The following is a 22,810-nucleotide window of genomic DNA, read 5'->3' as shown; positions in this document are numbered from 1 at the left end:
GCAGAGAAGGCAAAGTTGAGTCAAGAGGAGGGTTGTTCCAGAAATCTGGGTTACATTTGAGCTTTCAACATTTTATTCTTGGAGTTCTTTCATTTCAATCACACATGAGATCAGAAGTGAATTTGGGGGTGGAGCTGTGGAATTCTTTCATTTAGGTGCCTGCTTTGTGCCAAGTCCTGTTCTGGATGCTGGAGATTTAGCCATGAGCCAAACAGAAGGGTTCTGGTTCTCATGGTCCTTGCATTATAGTGAGGAGAAGGCAGACAACTCACAAGCAAGAAACATATCAGGAAGAAAAACTTTGTGAAAATAAGTAAGACAGGAGGATGTGATAGTGTCTGACTGGTGTTATTGTAGGTTGAGTGGTCTGGGAAGCCCTCTGCAGGACATCCCATTAAGCTGAGTGCTGGCCCACAGTGTTCTAGCCCAAGAGAAGAAGTGCAGAAGCTCTCAAGTGACGGCTGGCTTTCAAAATGTCATTTCTTTACGTTCACAAAAGGACTAATAGTAGTAAGTTTAATAGTAATTTGCAGGACCTCACAGACCATGGGGTAGTCTCCCTGGGCCTGCCTTCCATCACATCTGAATCCCAGCACAGCAGCCATCTCTGAGCGTACCCTGAACTGGAGAACCTCCATGCTTTGGGATACTGGGATATCCTAATGTAGAGCTGCTGGCCCCGGGCAACCTGGCTTCTTAGGCAGTTTAAATATAGTATTGTGGACTGCCCATTTGAGGAAAAATAGTTTGAGTGCTTTGTACTCATCCTTAAGGTCCATGTTTTCTATGAAAATTGGATATTCTTGAATCAAGGAACATTTTTTAGCAGATTTGGCGCTCACTTATCAGAGTAGAGTATAATAAAAAAATTCTGTGTTTTTATATTCTTTCATGGTTGAATTGCTTCTTGAGAGAAAACAACATTTTAAAAACTTACTACTATTACTCCATTTGTGAATCTAAATAACTGATGTATATTATGATTTAAGATTAGTCCATTGACTTTCTAGTTTTCTGTGAATATTTCACCTACTGGTGCAACACTTATTTGCATCACCTGTAACCTTTCTAGATGACAACGTCTTAAAAACGAGCTCATTTAGTATGCTTATCCTAGTTTAAAAAGCACAATTGCATATATTATGTCATTCGGTTCTCAGAACAACCTCGTGAGGGTGGAGGAAGCTGCGTTCTTACTTCATCATACTCGAGGAAACAAAAGCTCAGAACTGCTCATCTTGTAAATACAAAAAGTAGGGCTTTACCCAGAAATTGTAACTCTCAAATCCATTTTCTTTCTTCTGCACTTGCTTGTAGAAGCAATTGTAGGTTGCTTCTTATACAACTTTTTTACCCAATTGCTGCCCACGATTGTTCCACGAAACACACAGATGTCACAGCACTTAATATGGTAGAGACTTGCACAAAGTCCATTTTTCTTATAAGTAAGCCAGATTTAATCTTCCGTTTCACATGTTTTAAAGATTTTAAAACATTTTATTTGAAATTAGTTCAAATTTACAGAAAAGTTTAAAGAATGCAACTTCACCTCCTTTCATCTTTCATTAGCAACATGTGGTCACATTTGCTCTATATCATATATGTTTTTGAATCATTTGAAAGTCGCAGACATCATACCCTATTCCCCCAAATATTTCAGCATATGCTTCCTATGAACTGTGAAATTCTCTTTCATAACTACAGTATAATTAACAAATACAGGAACTGTAACTTTGATGTAATACCCTTATGTAATGTAAGTCCATATCCAAGTTTCTCTAATTATCCCAATAATGTGCTTTAAATAAAGCATCTCCCTCCCCCACCCAATCCAGATTTGATTCAGGATTGCACGTTGTATTTTTTTAAGTCTCTGTAGTCTCTTAGGAACAGTTCCTCTGCTTTTTTCTGTCTTTCATGATACTGGTATTTTGGAAGAGTATAGGCCAGTTATTTTGTAGCAGTTGGAGTTTATATCATATTTTCTCCTGATTTTGGCAGGAATACTCCATAAAAGATGTCCTCCTTGGTGTATCACATTAGGAGGACACATGATATATTCATGTCCGATTATTGGAGATGTTAACTTTGATCCCTTGGTTAAAGTGGTGTTGAATTCACATAATTTAACTTATCTGTTCCAAAGGAATTGGGATTTAAAGAAGATGGTGGAGTTGTTCATTTTCCCCCCTGTAATGTTGTTTTTGGTCTGGAAGTATCTGTTGCATATTAGATTTCCCTAAAATAGGCACCCTTGTTGTCTGCAGGGTGTGCCCTTGATTATAGGTGAAAGGGCTCTGTCAGCCGCAAGCTCATCAAGAGGGATTCATTGCCTGAGGTTTGAACAGAGCGTGGTCTCTGCCCTTGTGGATACACACAGGGCTTTTAAACATGTAATTCTCAGCTAAGCTGTACCAACCATATTTAATGTGGAACATAGTAGGCATGCAGTGAACATTAGTTGAGTGAGTAAATGAAATACAATTTAGATAAGACTAGTAAAATTTGCTTCTTTTTCATGGAACAACTGGCTTTGTTAAAGTTGCTCATTTACTTCCCGCGTTTCTTTATTAATTTACCTTGTATGGGCCCTGAATAGTGAGTGATGCCCTTTTTGTGATTGAAAATGTTGCTAACAAGGAAATAAATGTGATAACAATGTCTTTATTGTCTGTCTTTATAATTGTAAGGAAATTTGCACAGCATCCGTAAGAAGTGTAGCTGGAGAGTGTCTGATAGTTTTATTCTAAGACTCATTCTGTGAGATAAGTAACTTATCTAGTCATTTAGTGAATTGGAAAGGCAGACTGGAAATCATCCTGTATCTCTTGAGTCCTGAATTATCATCTCTAGTCCTTATGGGACTTATGGTCTGAGCCACTTGTTTACAGCAAATTCTCTACCGCAAACCCTATGACTGGTGATATTTTTTTAAGAACCTAGGGTATGTGCCTTTTGGCTCTAGGGCCCTTCTCACTATCGGGATAAAAGGATAGGCTTTTCCCAGAAGGGGTAGGTGATCACGGATGCCGTCAGATGATAAAAGAAAAAGCTGGGCACGTGAAGCAAAGGTTGGTATTTATAAAACAAACAAAATGGGTCCTGCCACCACCCCCATACACTGAGCACTGCTGGACCTAGCAACGTAGCAACTGGACACTAGCAATGGGACACAAATCCTCCCCCAGACTAACAGCTGAAAAGAAAGCAAGACTTTTAAACTTCCGAAATAGGAGGAAGAAAGGGTCTTTAGATGCCTCTTATCTCAGGCCCCAGGCTTATTCTAGAAGAGGTCTGGCGAGGCCAGGTCTGAAGCTTTACAAGGTACAAGATGATAATAGCTGTCAAGAATTAAGAGACTGGCTTTAACGCAGTACTCTATTTGACAGAGAAAGTCACTTTCTCTTCTCATCACTTTACTTTTCTGGAGAAAAGGTTGTGAAGTTGTGATGATGCACCCAAGTGCTGAGTGTCCCACAGTCGGCTCTGCGTTGGGAATGAACTTTGTGGGAGAAGTCAGGACTTGAGAAAAATTTGAAGAGTTGTAGGAATCATTGTATTTTAGGGGTGGTTGAGCCCAGTCTTGTGGATTGGGGGGTTTACCTGACATTTTGTGGGGGTTGTGATAGATCTGGTCAGGTAGCCAATGGTCCAGGAGGCCTGTTGTTTGAACTTCAGATCAAAGTACATGCATAGAGAAGTTACAGTACAAGACTGGGAATAAGTGGGCTGAGTAAGAGGAAAAAAGGTAGCAATGGGAAGACTGCAAGAAGAGAGGAACATCTGCCAAGACAGCATCAAGCTCCTTTTGTGGAGGAGTGAACAGGGATGGGTTAGAAGGCCTTTATGGGCTGTGGACACATTGGAGAAGAGTTTACAATTCTTACTTGAAATTCCTCTTAAGTGGAAAATGGAGATAAAATGTGTATTGTAACTTTTGGTACAGGGCGGTCAGTAGTAGGCATCCCGATGAATTACTTGGTCAGATATTTATCTTTCTACTTAGAGCTTCCTCAAGAGGATGGGGGACTTCTTAGCCCTGGGCTAGTGAAAGGAGGATCAAGGCCTTGGAAGAGTAAGGCGTTTCTCTTGTAAAGCGCAGCTCCTGCATCTGTGATGCTTTTCTCTTCTACAGTAATGTTCTTTATTGGTTTCCAAAGTGTTCCAGTAGGCATTGGCACTTTATGGTTAGTGATACTCCAGAACGGATGGCTGTGGCTAACACTGATTGGGAAGGTTTATATTGGTGATGATTCACTAACTAAAATGACCAGAAGAACACATTTAAAGACCGAAAACTTGGAGTGCATTTCCCAGATTCTTCAGCTATAAACCTTTTTTGTATCCCCAAGAATTGTGGTGTCTTGAACACATCTCTAGGTCTCTCAGGAAGGCCAAAAGGCATTTTCCCCTTACAAATTAAATGCTTTTTAAAACCAGAGGGATATTCAGATGTGAGATGTAAATTCTCCTCCAAGGCATGCTCCAAGGTTATATGTGGGATGATTATCATTACCTGCCATATGTTTGGGATAAAACCCACATTTATTAGATTTCCAAGGGGAAGAGCCATTCCAATTAGAAAACAAATTTCCAGAACCCCAGCGGATCTGGTTTATTACGTCCTCCCATCCTATCTCCTTTTTCCTTAGTACTGAATGTTTTTGCATGCAGCTGCTTCTGGGAGGAGGCAGAAACCTCCTGATAATAGAGGAACACCGTAAGAAAGAATATCTCTGGTGCTGGATGCCTTTCTTTATTGTGAATCTACAAAACAAAACAGTACTTAATTATTATAATTATTTCTGTTACAATAGGGACCATTTCTGATGAGGATGATGATGATGATCATGATCATTATCATAATCATGATCTCTGTTTTCCCAGGGAAAGGAAAAGTAGGTTAGGTGACTGGTACTGGTTGAGAACCTACTCTTGGCAAGGTACCATGGTGGGCACTTAATACACACTCCCCGATTTAATCCTCACAGCGGACATAAAAGATTTGGTTAATATTTCCACTTTACGGCCCAGGGAAGTGAGGATTCAGAGAGGTGACTAACTTGTCTAAGGTTGCACAGCCATGGTGGACCTAGGGGTCAAATCCTGTGAGTGACTCCAAAGCTCATTTAAACAAGGGGAATCAGAAGAGCATATCCATTTGACTCACATTTAGATCTTGAGAAAAACTTAATCAGAATGATTTCCTGCCACCGCATTGGTTCTTGTTGACTTTGGGCTTATGTTTCCAGCCTCGGTGAAGGCTTGGACTTTGTGCAGTGGATTAACGTGCTCTGTGCATGCTCATCAGAACAGATCTCAGAGCCCATCCAGTACCGGAAGACGAGAGTCCAAGTGGCGATGTTGTGCTCAGAAAGAAGAGGTTTTAAAATTTTTTATCAATCAAAATCTTTATTCTTGAATAAGTATAGTTTGCATAAATAATCAGATTTTTGAATGGCCACGGAATTTAGGTTACTCCAGCTTAATGTTCTCAGTTGCTTCGTTGTAGGTAAGAGGGCCTATTTGGTTATGGCAATGTTTTATTATTCTTCCTGGGGATGTGTTTTTACAATAGCAGGAGTTGAAATAACCTGGCTCTGCATCTTGCTTGGCTGTTAGGTTCCATTTTGCTCCGACAAAGAGAGCTTTATCAGCCTTCTGATCTCTTAAATGAATTACCTGCTTTTGCCTTAACAATACATGTCGGATGGGTCTGCTCCAATTTTGTAGACTGGTGGCCCTTTCCAGCCAGATCTGAGGACTGTATTTAAATGACGACACTTTGTCACTGGTGCCAGAAGAAATAAGGAAGTCAAGTGTTCCTTAATCTAAGTTTTGATGGTTTTACAGAGCAAGAACTTCTTTTTCCTTCTGTTGGACTTTTTAATCAGTCTCTAGAAACTTGCTTTGAAGTTAATAGGTTTTGCATTTGCAGATGCCATTTTCCTATTTTTCTGTGGCAGTTTCAGAGCAGGCGAAGATACAAAGGTCAAAGACTTTCCAGGGCCTGTCTGCGGAGTGCTTTTTACAATAACTTGGTGTTTCCTCAGCATCTGAAGAACGGTGGAGTGGGGGGATTGGAGTTAAAATTTCCATTTGGTTCTAGTGAGGGTAAGTCTTGTATCCGAGGAAGACCAAAGTGTAGGGCTCTCTCCCTTCACTTCATTCAGCAGGTATTTGAGAAGTACCAGTTAAACGAAGGGAGGAGTGGGTCCTAGAGGAATAGATTCTTTCAGGGGGCTCAGATGGATGAGGAGTTACATGATAGCACAAGCAGAGCGTATTCAGGAGCTAGATGAGTTATCCAGGCAGTGGTGGTTCGTAGTAGGGAGAGGAATGAGGTTGGCAGAAATGATTGGGAAGCCTTCAGGAAAGACGGAGGCTCGAGTAGTTTGGATAGATAGGCTGTGGAGAGAGGAAAGAGCAGAGTGAGAGAAGGAAATACAGTCTTTGAAGTAAGGCATGGACATGGTATCATCAGGGTGGTGAGGGATCTGGAGAGGACAGTTCACATTGGAGACTACGTGGACATGAGATTACACTAGTCCCCCCATTATCCAAGGGAGGTACGTTCCAGGACCCCCCAGTGGATGCCTCAAAGCATGGATAGTTCTGAACCCTAGAAACACTATGGTTTTTCCTATACATACATACCTATGATAAAGTTAAATGTGTAAATTAGGCACAGTAAGAGTGTCACAGCAGTAACTTCTCTTTGGCATATCCAGATTGTCAGCATCACTACTCTTGTGTTTGGGGGCTGATATTAAGTAAAATAGGGTGACTTGAACACAAGTACTGTGATATCAAGACAGTCGATCTGATAACTGAGAGGCCTACTAAGTGACTAATAATAGGTGTAGCATATACAGTGTGGATATACTGGACAAAGGGGTGGTTCCCCTCCTGGGTGGGAGAGAGCAGGATGGTGCAAGATTTCGTCACACTACTCCAAACGGCACTCAGTTTAAAACTTATAAATGATTTATTTCTAAAAATTTCCATTTAATATTTTCAGTTCGAGGTTGACTGCATGTAACTGAATCCACAGAGAGCAAGACCGCTGGTGAGGGGGGACTGCTGTGTATAGAGCTGCTCTGTTCATGGTAGTAGCCACTGGCCACATGTGGCTATTTAAATTAGTTAAAATGTGATAAAATAAAAAATTCAGTTCCTCCATTGCAGAGTGCTCAGTTGCTACATGTTGCTAGTGGCTACCATATTGAACACTACAGAGAGAGAATTTTTCCATTATTGCAGAAAATTGCGTTTGCCAGCACTGATAGAGGGAATATGAAGTTTCACATAGCAGGATGGAGAGCAACTGGAGATCTTTTAACCAGAGAAATAGTGGCCTGATGAAAGTGGTACCCAAAGAACATTGATCAAGAGGTGTTGAGAATAGAGGAAGAGCAGTGAGGGACTGTCAAGTGAGTATGCGTGTCACTTCGCTGTTACAACATACTGAAGGGAAGGTGAGAATGGTCAAGCTGTTCCGGAGGAAGGACATCGGGATTTTGTCTGATAGAATGACTGAAAGTGTCAAAGAGCCGCAGATATGACCATTGAGGATTTTAATATGAGAGGCTGAGGGAGAATGGTGTGGCACCAACGAGTGGGGGGGATTGAGGAGGAGGAGCTGCCTTGGAAGGCTGAGGGAGGACAATGACATCTTCACTACAGCCTTAGAGGGTGGTAGTGAGGGTTAGCTGAGCTGATAGAAGCACATTTCACAGATGATGGATGGAAACTTTAAATATAGGTAGTTTTTAAAGGAACCCTTCTCCTTTGTTTTGACACAATGTGAAAGCTTATAAGCATACTGTGTGGCTTCCTCTTGCATCTTGTGCTTATACACTTTTGATGACAGCTCATTCCCTTGTTTGCTTAGAAAAGGGAGGGGACACTCCCATTTATGGAGTACCTTGCATGGAAGGTGACTGACTCACGTTATCCCCCTACCCTTGTGAGGCCCATATTATAGGTGAAGGAACATAGCTGAGAAAGGTGAAGCAGGGATTTGAACTCACAACTTTTGCTCTTTCTGCCTAATCTCTACCAGAAAGGATGGTTTCACTGTCAGTTCCTCAAGTTGATGCTTATATCACATTCTGCATTTAGAGCTTGTCTTGAGCACTGAATTGCATTTTCCATCTGTTTCCAAATGTAAGAATAGATCCTATAAAAATTGTTTACTCACAGCAGTAATTGATATGTGGGGTGACCTGGTCTGACTTAGAACTGGATTCTTCTAGAGCGCTGGTTTTCAAAGTCTGGTCCCTAACCAGCAGCATGAGCATCGCAAGGAATTTGTTAGAAATGCAAATTTGCAGCCCCCACCCCAGACCTACTGAGTCAGAATAATGTGACGCACCGCAAAGTGTCAGCATGAACAAAAGGGGTAATTTTAAAAGCCCCTTTTTAATGAATTAAATGGAAGCAGTTTGGGTAGATTTAGGGTTCCAGTATGGCTGACTGTTACCCCCTCAGTAGTGGATGTGGATATACGACTGTAGATATACGTGGGAAATTATGTGCATTAAGTAGGATGTTATTGCAAAAGGACGGATCCGTGGTAGATTCCTGAGTAAATTGCCACTGGATTATTGACTCAAAATAATATCAAGGTGTGTGCTGTTGGATGCAGGGCTTGTTATCCCTCAGTAGGAGATGGTAGTGACGATTTTCAATTAAGGTAATTAATGCTTCACAATATTTTTATGTCCTTTAGGATTTCTTGTGAGTTCTTCCTTGTGTGGTTGTGAATAATTAAAGCCAGATCTGCTTTGTAAGCAGAGCAGGTCATGATGCAGATGGAACTGCTAAGGGCACCTGGGTTTTGCAATGAGGTTGTAGACGGGCTTCTGTAACAGATTTTTGGACGGCATAAATCAAAACAATATTGTGAAGTCAGCATTTGGGAGTTTAAAACTCCCCAGCTGTGGACCCCATCCTGAGTCGGCTGTGCTTCAGGTAAACCCGTTCCAACTCTGTGGATGCTAGCCTTGAGCCGTGTGCGACAGTCTTTGCATCTCCTCCACTCTGAAACACTGTAAACCCTCTCCACCACCCCCGACACATACACAGAGGAAACTGCTCATCTCTCAGGGTTCATTTCCTGTCACTTGTCTCTGTGGAGCCCTGCCTGAGCTTCAGTCTCCTGTGGAATCTGTCGGCCCCCCTCCATCGCCAACTGCTCAGTCCAGACTTTATGACAACACCTCAGACACTTTAAATGAGTGCGTCATTGTTTATGTGCCTTTTTCCATTTACCCTACTGTGTGCATCTTGAGGGCAGAGAATTCATATTAGAATTGTTGCTTTTATTGCTCTCATTTTAACTTCAGCTTCTATCACAGTACGTTGTACATAGTAGGTGTTCATAGTGTTTTTGGTTAAAGAGAGATAAAGCTGTTCTTCAAGGAAGAACTTTGCCCCATGCAAGGGTGGTTATACCTATCTGCTTAGCCAAAGATGAGATATTTTTGGGGGTAATATTTATGACCCCAAAGGGAAGGCCATTGTAGATCATCTCTCAAGAGATTAAACCACACCAGGGGCTGTGTGACCTGTAACCAGTGACAGCAGTGTCACTTTGCTTTGACCCCTGAGATTGGGCCTCTAGGAAAACTTGGGGCTGACAATTGGTGAGAAACTGAATTTCAACCCAAATAGTTTGAACCTTCTGTGTTGCGTGTGGGCTGTTTACTTGGAACTCTCTGTGTTTGCTTCTTTCTATACTAATCGTATTTTATTAGTCTGACAAAATTATGAATTCGGAGGAGTTGTTTTCTTATTTCACAGATGGGGGAAGCAAGACAGCAAGGTTTATATCTTAAAGTTCTAGTCTGTTCATTATAACACTAAAGGTTTTCACTGCCCTCGTTGGGATTGGCTGTGCCATCGGAGATGAAGACTGTTAGGTAGATTCTAAAGGCAGCCCACTGGATCTGTAAGTCAGAAACCCACAAATAGCTCCATCCAGATAGAGCGTTAGGAGTACATTTACATCAGCAGGGATGTAGAAATTACATTCTTCTGAAAGGTGCACTAATTGATTGATTGATTAATGGATTGGTGATGCACATCTTTAGTACTTCTCTCGCTCCTACTCATTTCTCCCCCAGAGATTCTGATTATTTCCTTTTCTGTGGGGATTGTAACTTAGGGTTCTTATCCTTAAGCATAGAGATCATCATCTGTACTCTCAGAATTTTGTTTGCCTGTTACTCTTTGTTAAACCCAGAAGGAGCTCTTGGCCTTTGTGCATCCTGGGAGCCCTTCACAAAGCTCTGTGTTTGGATTGATTGCTGGCCCTGAGTGATGCACAGAGATCTGGCAGCTAGGGCGGAATTCTCAGCTGTCTCTTTGTTATGTCCACAGAAGGCAATGGGAGTTTTATCTTACTACTCAGGCAGTGGTACATTCCTTTTCTGTCCATGGGACCCACCAATCTGATTGTGGGCTCGTTTTCTACCATTCTTGTCATCTTCTTGAACTAGTTAAAGGCCGGGGTGATCTTACCTACCCTCAGGAATATAAGTTCCTTTGCAGTCACTTCCTGCCTTCCTAAATTCTCTTTGAGTAAAGCTTATTATTATTAGGTTTCACCAACATTGCCTAGTTCATTCTATCTTGTGTGGTTAAGGGATCCCAGACAGCATAATGTTAAGCTGTTTCTCTTAGCTGATATCTTTCTTTCACAAATTCCCATTTCCCAGATCTTTATGAAATTCGTTATTTTATCCTTGCCACATCTGTGGGTATGATTATATATTGTCCATAGCTTACTAAGTCTCAGAATTAAAAATGAGTCTTCTCCTTCACTATGAGGCAAAAATGGGTGTTTTAAGAAAAGGTGTACTGAGATTCCAACACCAGTCTTCCTGTTGGGTGTGGGGTTGTGGTGTTGATTTTTCATTTGCCTTAACATATGTGTATGTAGTAGCCGGGGGCAGAAATGCCTGTTGTATTAAAATGACAATCGTAAGTCTCCATTTATTGACTACCTTCTGGTACTTACCCACTGTGCTGTATGTCCTGCATTCATTTTCTCATTTAATTATCCGAACAAACTCATGAGCTAACTATCGTGTTTTCTATTTTAAAGACGAGGAAACAGGGCTAGAGAACTTCAGTCACTTGCTGAAGTCACGCAACTAGTGAGAGAGAGAGTTAGAGTTCATACCAGGCCTTTCTGAGAAGCCTGGGCCCCTGATGATGTCGATACTACTGTGTGTCTGCTTTTACCCTGCATGGGTGGGAAGAGCGGGCAGTTGCTGAGGACTTGGAAAACCAGGGCCTTGATGGAATTATTGAAGGCAGGATGAGAGTGAAAAGTGGAATTAGTTGGGAAGAAGGTGAACAGTTAGGGACTGACACTAGACCTTCTGTGCTCACTGCTGCAGAGGCGCTTACTGCAGTGGGGCTGCTGGTTCTCAGACTTGAGCGTGCGCTGGAGTCGCCTGGAGGCCTTATTGAAGCGCAGACTGCTGTGCGGAAGCCCACAGCTTCTCATGGACTCCGTTTGGGGCAGGGCTGGAAACTTACATTTCTCATAAGTTCCCTTGGGGGATGCCGCTGGTCCTGGGACAACCTCTTGAGATCCCGTGTAGGGAAAAGTGCAGGAGCTTAGGAGTCAGGTAGATATGGGTTGAAATTCCTGCTTCTCTGCTAACCAGCTGTGGAAGCTTTAGGTTTTTCATCTGTAAAATTCATCAGGGTAATACCTCTGTTATAGGGTCTTTGTGAGAATCAAATATGATTCTAAAAATGACAATATCTAGCATCTATTGAATACTTCCTAAGTACTAGGTACTTTGAGAAGTGCTTCATATATATCATTTACTCGTCAACAGTTAAGTACTATTGTTCCTACATATCAAGATTCTAGCACGTAGTAGTTGCTCAGTCAATATTCCTCTCCTTCCCTGTCCATATTTAAGAAGTCCGGGAAATGTGTAAGACTTCTTAGATAGATTTTCATAAAGTTAATTTATATGTTTTTAGAATTTGACACTTTAGAAGGAAAATTTTATGAAACTAGATATTTATGGGGCTGGCCTGGTGGTATAGTGGTTAAGTTTGTGTGCTCTGCTTTGGTGGCCTGGGGTTTGCAGGTTCGGATCCTGGACGTGGACCTGCACATTGCTCATCAAGCCATGCTGTGGTGGTGTCCCATGTACAAAATGCAGGAAGACTGGCACACATGTTGGCTCAGTGACAATCTTCCTTAAGCAAAAAGAGGCAGATTGGCAACAGGTGTTAGCTCAGGGCCCATCTTCCTTACCTCCCCCTCCACAAAAACTAGATAGTTATGTGAAATGATTTTTACCGATGAAGCTGGATAAGAAAAATGTTACTATCACCTGAAATGGTAGAATATTTCTTCTTAAACCTTTATGGTTTTTAAGAACAGTCGTGTCACTTTAACAATGGGGGTACATTCTGAGAAATGCATCATTAGGCAATTTCGTTGTTGTGTGAACACCACAGAGTGTACTTAGCACAAACCTAGAGGGTGTAGCCTACATCACACCTAGGGTATGTAGCACTAATCTATGGGACCGCTGTCATACATGCAGTCTGTCGTTGATCGAAATGTTGTTGCTGTACCATGGGTTCTTTCATCCCTATATAGCTATTTTGTTATCTGTTAGAAAGTTTAACCAGCTTTAAGAAAGCTTCATAATTTACCTTTAAAACTGATCAAGCTTTTTTATACTCTTTCTGTGTTCTCTTATGACTGCTTTCCAGAGAATTTCGTAAAGCCAGTTTTGCTGTCTAGTTAAAATCCTTCACCTGTAATTTAAAAAAACCCCAAAATATTAAAACTTATTACCACACTTAATTGGGTTTTGTTTGAGAATTGATATGTTTAGTAGAAGGGATTGTAAAGGAAGGTAAAGACATAGTGATTTTGAAATGTGGGATATTTTTATTTATTTGCGAATGGATGGGAACTTTTATTTTGTGCCTACTGTATGCTAGATACTTGGCATACCTTGTTAAAGTTCTAGTACTTACTTTATGGGGTTGTTGAGGGGATTAAATGGTAACCCTATCTGTGTAGAACATTTGAAACAGTACCGGCATGTAGTTATCACTCGATGAAAGAGCCATTATCATTGTTTCATGTACTTCAGATACGTGAATATAATTTCTGCCTTCATAGAGTTTACGATCCAGCAATTCCTAAAAAGGATTTGAGGTGGTTCCCAAAAGAATCACAGAGCTAGTAACAAGTGAAGCTGGTGTTCCGAGTCACATGATTTGAAAGCCTGTGGTCTTGCCCGCCAAAGCAGTGCCTCCCGTGTGTATTGGCGGCCTCCCTTCTTAATCTTGATGCAGCTGGCAGTGTCCCAATTGCCAGCTTTGAGTATATCTTTTCTCTGCTCTCATAGTTGGCTGTGTCTGGGGTTAGGAATGAGACCTGACCAGGTGTGGTTCGTCTTGACCTGGGGGTTCCCCTGCGTCAGCCTTGCCCACACGCATGCCCATTGCCTGAACAGGGCAGCCTCCTGGAATCGGAGGAGACCTGACTTCTGTGCATGGGGAGGCCCAGGGTGAGAGCAGGAAGGAGGCCTTTCACTCGAGGGAGGGAGGGGGCTGGGAGTCTGTGCAGGAAAGGAAGGCATTGTCTCGTTTCGTGCTTCCTCTCTGCTCTTGTCATCAGTTAGATGAGAGGAGGACTTGACAGGTAAAGGGGCTGCATGGCCAAGTGGTGAGCCACGTGGTAAGAGTGGGGCTCACAGGGCTTGGTGTGTCCTTGAGCTGTGGGCGGTCTGGTGTGATGGTGCGAGTGTCTGAGGAGAGGCTCTGGAGGGAGGAGAGGGTGGAGAGGGAGCAAGGACTGGGCTGGGGCAGCCTGTGTGCCGCGTGTTGCAGGGACGTGCTCAAGAGTCAGGATTATCCTGTTGGCCTTCCAGGAGCTTCAGGAGGGTCACTTGATCCGAGTGTATTTTGGAGACTCTTCTGTTGCTTCTTAGTGTGTAGAGGGCTAGCCTGGGAGCCTAGAGACCCGCTTTCATGGGTGAATTTAGAGGAAAACCAAGAGCACTGACCACGGAATAACTAAGGATGCCAGGTGAATAAGCATGAAATGGGTGAGAACAGAAGTCCAGCTGATGGGTTTTAATGACAGAATGTCCCCACTTCAGTCGTCTGCTCTCTGGGTGGGAGGGGAGGCAGGAGAGGAGTGGGAGCCCGGGAGATTGATGTGTCTCATCTCCTCCAAGTCTTTCATTAAATTTCTATCAAGAATTAATGCAATCCTTATAGTCTGCGTTTTAACCCAATATCTGGTCCTGTGAACAGAGGGGAGATTGTCTCTGTTGACCTAATTATTCTAGCAGTTCCAGAGAGTTGGGAAACATTTGTGAGAGGGAGAGGCGTTTTGTTTGTTTGTTTGTTTTAAGCCATCAGCCAACACCCTCTGACCAATTTAGCTTTGCTTAACAAGAAGAGACTGAGAGGCAGGGCTGTACGTTCAAACAAAAAGCTTGTACTCTTAGAATTTTTAAAAATTCTCATTTTTTTAAGGAACGCTTCCCGTTAAGGGACCATATACATTAAATGATTTCCAAACTTTTTGTAATTTGATTCCTTTTCCAGCTGACGTTTCAGGATTCTTCCCCATTAGGGAGAATAGTCTCTAAAACCACTCCATACAGAGAACTCAACAGATTTATTGAGCGCCATCTGCTGGTTTTATTTTAATGGACCGAATAGGTGGTGCTTGGAAATCTTTAAGAATTTGCGTATATCTTAGTGGTGCAAAATCGTGGAGCTGGAAGACAGTATGAATTTGGATTATTATGAATAGCAGTAGTTAGAATGACGACTTTATGTTAGCATGGGGGGGGGAAATGGTTTTGGCTGGAATGTAGACATAGGTGATTAAAAATGAAGAAGGCAGGTTATAGGGATTTCATTGACCTATATGTTTCTCTGACAAAAAATTAGCCTGACTGAAATAAAAATTAACTTTAAATGTCAAATACAAGTGTTGTGTTTTCTAACATTGAAATCAACCAAAGTCTGTCTGCGTGGAATGAATTTAGTTTATGCCAAAAGTCAATAAATTTCTCAGTGGTTTTCTCTTCATGTTACGGAGGTACTTTGAGGCATCTTTTAAGGAAAGCTTTGTGACAAGGCTTTGCTGGCAAATCTGGAGAGTGGGCTTTATTTGAGAAGAGTATCTGAATATTTTTCCACATGAGAGATATGGGTAATGCGTTAGGTTAAATAAACAGGGGCGATGCTGTTATATTCTCTTCTGTCACTGGTCCTTTTCAGCCTTAGTTATATTTTAAGTGACTTTTTAAGGACCACTGAGCTAAAAATTTGGTGTAGCCAGAGCATTAGATTTTAGACCTTTTAATTTCTCGTCTAGTCATCTTCAGTATTTAAATGAATTGAAGAGAGAGGCAGATTGTTCACAGAAAGAGAATTCTGTTAGGAATTCATTAATTTCTTCTTTCATTCATTCATTCATCCGTCCAACATTTATTGAGCATTTATTATTATTTTTTATTTTTTGAGGAAGATTAGCCCTGAGCTAACATCCATGCCCATCTTCCTCTACTTTATATGTGGGACTCCTGCCACAGCATGGCTTGATAAGCAGTGTGTAGGTCCGCACCCAGGATCCAAACCAGTGAACCCTGAACTGCTGAATCGAAACCTGCAAACTTAACTGCTGTGCCACCGGGCTGGCCCCTATTGAGCATTTAAAGCAAGCAGATAAAATTTTAGGCAATGCTATTGCATTGAAGAAAGCAAATATGCTCCCTAGCCTCATGAAGCTTACATAATAGTTGGGAGGAGAAAGGAAAACATATACACAAATAAATATATACTCTCAGAATTTTGTACATATATAATATATATCACTCTCTATGCATATATGTGTAAATATATGCATCGGATAGTAAAAAGTGTTATGGGGGAAAAAAGCAGGGCAGGATAGTTAAGTAGAGTTGGCAGGAGAATTCATATTTCATTTAGGATGGTGAGGGGAGACCTCACTGATAAGGGGGCATTTGAATAATAATGATCATTAATGTTATATAAAGGTTGTTTATGATTATCTCATTTGATCTTCCAACCATGTATAGAAAGTACACAGGGCAGATAATGCTCGTAGGCCTTCCATGGCTCCCTTTGGACTAGAGCATAAAGACCAAAATCTTTGGCATTTCTTGATGTCTTTGTCTCCTGCTTATGTGTTCCCTATGTTCACTCCATGGCATGTTACTCCTCATATGGGCCATGTTTGTTCAGAACGTGGGAATTGCCTAGGTAGACACAGGATAAAGTCGCTGCAGAGAGGGGGAACCATAGTGACTCTTAAAACGTGAATCAGATTATGTCACTCTTTTCAAAACCTTCCAGTGGCTAAGCATCACACTCAAAAAAAATCCAAACTCCACCCTCATCTCCCATCCAGTGTTCATTCGCTTGCTTCTCCAGACTGATCTTCTTTACAATTCCTTATGCATGCCGAGTTTATATTGCCTTGCACTTGCTATTCCATTTGCCTTGAACGCTTGTCACTTGCTCTTTATTCAGATTTCTATCATGTGACTTCCCCTAGTAGCCTCCCCGACCACGCCTCTCACCTCTACTTCAGACACACTTTAGCCCCTTACCCTGTCGTATTCTTTGTGACACAAGTTCCCCCTGATGTTACTTTTTTATGATTTGATTGTCTTACCTGCTAAAACATAAGCTTTATGAGACCAGCGGCCTTGTCTCTTTCATGTTTTTTCCCTAGTTCTTAACAATGCTTGACATATGTTTGATGATCAATAAATATTGTGATGAATAAATTCATTTTGCCAACAAACAAAATGAGTTTCAAGTGGTTATTTATCAGGTCTATAGCTATTACATGACTGATTCTGGTCTTATTCCTGAGGCTCTTCTTTTCCTGTTCAATACCCTGTGTGGTGGCATGTACTCTGTTAGTGAGTAGCATGGTTCATTTAAGAAATAGTGGATGCTGAGTGACGTCAGCATGATGGTGGAGTGAGCTCTTCCCTTAGGCTCTCTCCCCTAAGATGCAATGAAAAGGACATTCATAAACCAATAGAGGACATTCACACAACACAAAAGACATTGGAGAGACCCACACAGCCATATGTCTGAAGGTGGCAGTGCTGGACACCCCAGAGGAAGTGGAAGGTGATAAGGGGATCTCTTCTCCCTCCCAAATGGCAGCAACCCAGGATGTGGGACCACATGTGACTCTGAGAAAAGGGGGAAGGAGCAGCTCTCCATGGGAACACCTTCATTCTCCAAGTTCCCACAGAGCCCTTGGGAAAGCCCCACACAGAGGTGGCTGAGCTATTGTGGGGTGCCTTCATTAAGCCAGCAGCCCAGGAGAGCAGATAGCAAGGGTAGAGTGAGAATGCCCCCGGGATTGTGCATGTGGAAGAAAGTGCCCTTCCCCCTGCCTGGCACTCCAGCTCAGCCAGCCAGCCAGCCAGAACACCCATGCATAGTTTAGAAAACCAGCAGCTGTGAGCCAGCGAACCAGCAATCACAGATTGGACCTATCAGTGTAGATTCCAAAGGATGGGCACAGATGCCAGGGGGTGCAGCTGGCTCAGAATACACAGCTCTTGATCCCCTGCTGCAACTGGCTGCAGGTGGAAGCTGGAACCAGATACTATCACTATATGAAGACACAAATCCACACCATCAAATAGTTTGAAGAAATATATTAATACTACAGACTAGAAGGAAAATGACAAGCACCCAGAAATCTATCCTGAAGGCACAGAAATTTATAGTCTAAATGACAGATAACTCAAATAGCTATCATAAAAAAACTCAGTAAGTTACAAGAAAATACAGATAGTTCAATGAAATCAGGAACAAAAGTAATAAACAGAGGGAATTCTTCACAACAGAGATTGAAACTATAAAGAAAAACCAATCAGAAATGTTGGAGATGAAAAACGCAATGTCTGAGGTAAAGAAAAATCTGGAGTCCCTGAATAACAGAGCTGATATTATGGAGGATAGAATTAGCAGTCTGGAGGACAGAAATATAGAAATACTTCAGAGGGGAGAGAGAAAACTAAGACTAAAAAGAAATCAAGAAATTCTCCATGAAATATCCAACTCAATTAGGAAATGCAACATAAGGATTATAGGTATTCCAGAGGGAGAATAGAAGGAGAATGGAACAGAAAGCTTGTTCAAAGAAATAAAACCTGGGGGAGGAGCTGGAAATACAAGTAAAAGAGGATATTATGACTCCTAATTATATCAATGTAAAAAGATCTTCTCCAAGGCATATAGTAGTAAAACTGGTGAAAGTCAATGGCAAAGAGAAAACATTAAGGAGAACAGGGCAGAAGAAAATAACCTACGAAGCAACCCCTATCAGGCTTTCAGTGGATTTCTCAGCAGAAACCTTACAGGCTAGGAGAGAGTAGAATATATTCAAAATTCTGGAAGACGAAAACTTTCAGTCAAGAATACTCTATCCAGCAAAAATGTCCTTCAGATATGATGGAGAAATAAAAACTTTCCCAGATAAACAAAAGCTTAAGGGAGTTCATTGCCATAAGACCCCCAACCCCCCCAAGAAATGATCAAGAAGACACTCATACCTTAAAAAAAAAAAGTTTCACAAAGCCTTTAGCAAAGAGATAAACAGACAGACAAAATCAGAAAATCGCAGCTCTCTATCAGAACAGGTTAGCAAACAATTATAACATTAAAGATAAAGGGAAGGAAAATATCAAGATTAAATATAATATCGTCATTTAACCACAAACTCACAACACAAGATAGAATAAGTAGTGACAACAATAACAGAAGGGGAAGAGGAGAGGGATGGAATTGGCTTAGACTAAGGAAAAAAGAGGCTGTTTGAAAATGATGTTTCATCTACAAGATTTTTTGTACTAACCTCACTGTAACCACTAAACAAATAATCAGAACAGAGACGCAAATGATAAATAAAGAGAAAACTGAGAAAACCATCATAGGAAACTACCAAACGAATCAGTAGTCCAAAATACACAGGATGAGAAAAAAGAGAAATGCAGAACAACCAGAAAATGAGCAATAAAATGGCAGCATTAAGCCCTTATATATCAGTAATCACTCTAAATGTAAATGGATTGAATTCTACAATCAAAAGACAGAGAATGGCAGGATGGATCAGAAAACAAGACCCAGCAATATGCTGGCTCCAGGAAACACATCTCAGCTGTAAAAGACAAATACAAGCTCAGAGTGAAGGAATGGAAGATGATACTCCAAGCTAATGGCAAACAAAAGAAAGCAGGTGTTGCCATACTTATATCAGGCAAAGTAAACTTCAAGACAAAATGGGTAATGAAAGGCAAAGAGGTGCAGTATATAATGATCAAAGGGACACTCCACCAAGAAGACATAACACTTATAAATATATGTGCACCCAACACAGGAGTACCAAAGTACATAAAAAAACTATTAACAAACCTAAAAGGAGATATTAACAACAATACAATGATAGTAGGGGACCTTAACAACCCACTTACATCAATAGATGGATCATCCAGACAGAAGTCAACAAGGAAACAGTGGATTTAAAAGGAAAAATTGACCAAATAGACTTATATATAGAAGACTCCATCCAAAAAAAACTGCAGAATACACATTCTTCTGACATGCACATGGAACATTCTCAAAGATAGACCATATGTTGGGACACAAGGCAAGCCTCAATAAATTTAAGAAGATTGAAATCATATCAAGCACCTTTTCCAACCACAATGCTGTGAAACTAGAAATCAACTACAAAAAAAGGCTGGGAAAGTCACAAATATGTGAAGACTTTTAAACAACATGCTACTGAACTACCAATGGATCATTGAGGAAATTAAAGGAGAAATCAGAAAGTACCTGGAGACAAATGAAAATGAAAACACACCATACCAACTCATATAGGATGCAGCAAAAGCAGTCCTAAGAGGGAAATTCGTAGCAATACAGGCTCACCTTAACAAACACGAAAAGTCCTGAATAAGCAATCCTAAACTACACCTAACAGACTTAGGAAAAGAGGAACAAAGTCCAGAGTCAGCAGAAGGATGGAAATAATAAAAATGAGAGCAGAAATAAATGAAATTGGAACCAGAAAAGCAGTAGAAGGGATCAGTGAAACAAAGAGCTGGTTCTTTGAGAAGATAAACAAAATTGACAAACTCTTAGCCAGGCTCATTAAGAAAAAAAGAGAGAAAGTTCAAATAAATAAAATTAGAAATGAAAGAGAAATTACAATGGATACTACAGAAATGCAAAGGATTATAAGAGACTGCTATGAAAAGCCATATGCCAACCAGTTGGACAATCCAGAAGAAATGGATAAATTCTTACTCATACAACCTCCCAAAACTGAATCAAGAAGAACTAGAGAAACTGAATAGACCGATCACAAGTAAAGAGGTTGAAACAGGAATCAAAAACCTCCCCAAAAATAAAAGTCCAAGACCAGATGGCTTTTCTGGAGAATTCTACCAAACTTGCAAAGAAGATTTATTACCTGTTCTTTTCAAACTATTCCAAAAAGTTGAAGAAGATGGAACACTTAACACGTTTTTACAAGGCCAACCTCACCCTGATCCCAAAGCCAGAGAAGGACAACACAAAGAAGGAAAACTACAGGTCAGTATCTCTGATGAACATAGATACAAAAATCCTCAACAAAATATTGGCAAACCAAATACTGCAATACATTAAAAAGATCGTACACCATGATTAAGTGGGATTTATACCAGGGGCGCAGGGATGGTCCAGCATTTGCAAATCAATCAATGTGATACACCACATTAACAAAATGAGGAATAAAAACTACATGATAATCTCAGTACATGCAGAGAAAACACTTGACAAGATCTAACATCCATTTAGGATAACAACTCTCAATAAAATGGGTATAGAAGGAAAGTATCTCAACATAATCAAGGCAGTATATGACAGACCCCCAGCCAACGTCATACTCAGTATGGAAAAACTGCAAGCAATCCCTCTGAGAACAGGAACAGGACAAGTGTGCCCACTTTCATCACTTTTCTTCAACATAGTACTGGAGGTTTTGGCCTGAGCAGTTAGGCAAGAAGAAGAAATAAAAGGAATCCAAATAGGCAATGAAGAATTGAAACTCTCGCTGTTTGGAGATGTCATGATTTTACGTATAGAAAACCTTAAAGAATCCGTTGGAAAACTTAGAAATAATCAATAACTACAGCAGAGTTGCAGGGTACAAAACTTACTTAGAAAAATCAGTTGCATTTCTATACTCTAATAACAAGCTAACAAAAAGAGAACTCAAGCATACAGTTCCATATACAATCACAACAAAAAGAGTAAAATAGGAGTAAATTTAACCAAGGAGGTGAAAGATCTATACAATGAAAACTCTAAGACATTATTGAAAGAAATCAATGATGACATAAAGAACAGGAAGATATTCTGTGCATGTAGATCAGAGGAATAAATATAGTTAAAATGTCCATACTACCTAAAGCAATCTGCAGATTCAATACAAGTCCAATCAGAATCCCAATGACATTCTTAATGGAAATAGAACAAAGAATCCTAAAATTTACGTGGGAACAAAAGACCCCAAATAGCGAATGCAGTCCTGAGAAAAAAGAACAAAGCTGGAGGCATCACAATCTGTGACTTCAAAATATACTACAAAGCTATAGTAATCAAAACAGCATAATACTGGTATGAAAACAGACACACAGATCAATGGAACAGAATTGAAAGCACAGAAATAAAGCCATACATCTTTGGACAGCTAATCTTTGACAAAGGAGCTAAGAACATACAATGGAGAAAGGAGGATCTCTTCAATGAATGGTGTTGGGAAAACTGGAGAGCCGCAGGCAAAAGAATGAAAAAATTAACTTTCGCCATACAAAAAAATTAACTCAAAATGGATCAAAGACTTGAAGGTAAGACCTGAAACCATAAAACTTCCAGAAGAAAATATAGGCAGTACACTTTTTGACATTAGTCTTAGAAGGATCTTTTCAAATACCATGTCTACTCAAGCAGGGGAAACAAAAGAAAAGATAAACAAGTGGGACTTCATCAGACTGAAGAGCATCTACAAGGCAAAGGAAAAGGAACAAACCAAAAAGACAGCCCACCAACGTGGAGAAAATATTTGTAAATCATATATCTGACAAGGGCTTAATCTCCAAAATATATAAAGAACTCACACAACTCAACAACAAAAAACAACCTGTTCAAAAAGTGGGCAGAGGGTATGAACAGACATTTCACCAAAGAAGATAGACAGATGGTCAACAGGCACATGAAAATGTGTTCAACACTACTAATCACAAAGGAAATGCAAATAAAAACTACACTAAGAAATCATTTTATTCCCATTAGAATGGCTATGATCACCCAGACAAAAAATAACAAATGTTGGAGAGGATGTGGAGAAAAGGGAACCCTCATCCACTGCTGATGGAAATGCAAACCGGTACAGCCACTATGGAAAACAGTATGGAGATTTCTCAAAAAACTGAAAATAGAAATACCATACGATCTAGCTATCCCACTAATGGGTATCTATCCAAAGAACTTGAAATCAGCAGTACAAAGAGACTTGTGCACCCCTATGTTCGTTGCAGCATTGTTCACAATAGCCAAGAATTGAAAGCAACCCAGGTGCCCATCCACTGATGATTTGATAAAGAAGCTGTGGTATAGATATACAATGGAATACTACTCAGCCATAAAAAAGACATGGATGGACCTTGAGGGTGTTAAGTTAAGCAAA

At 40.7% G+C, this 22,810-nt stretch overlaps 1 protein-coding gene and 1 long non-coding RNA gene across 19 annotated transcripts in view; one reads left to right on the top strand and one right to left on the bottom strand.

The window, feature by feature from the left end:
- The window catches only part of AKAP13 (A-kinase anchoring protein 13), a 322,766-nt gene that overhangs the window by 91,856 nt on the left and 208,100 nt on the right, over positions 1–22,810 (top strand). The gene's annotated exons all lie outside the window — the stretch shown is intronic.
- LOC138924087 (uncharacterized) overlaps positions 1,434–22,810 on the bottom strand; it is a 39,311-nt gene continuing 17,934 nt past the window's right edge. Inside the window, exon 2 of the long non-coding RNA XR_011438711.1 lies at positions 1,434–6,408. This is a non-coding gene — a long non-coding RNA (uncharacterized lncRNA). The remainder of the gene's footprint in view (positions 6,409–22,810) is intronic.

Source organism: Equus caballus, chromosome 1 (assembly GCF_041296265.1).
Source record: "Equus caballus isolate H_3958 breed thoroughbred chromosome 1, TB-T2T, whole genome shotgun sequence".
NCBI lineage: Eukaryota > Metazoa > Chordata > Mammalia > Perissodactyla > Equidae > Equus > Equus caballus.
This window is presented reverse-complemented; position numbering and strand designations above follow the sequence as displayed.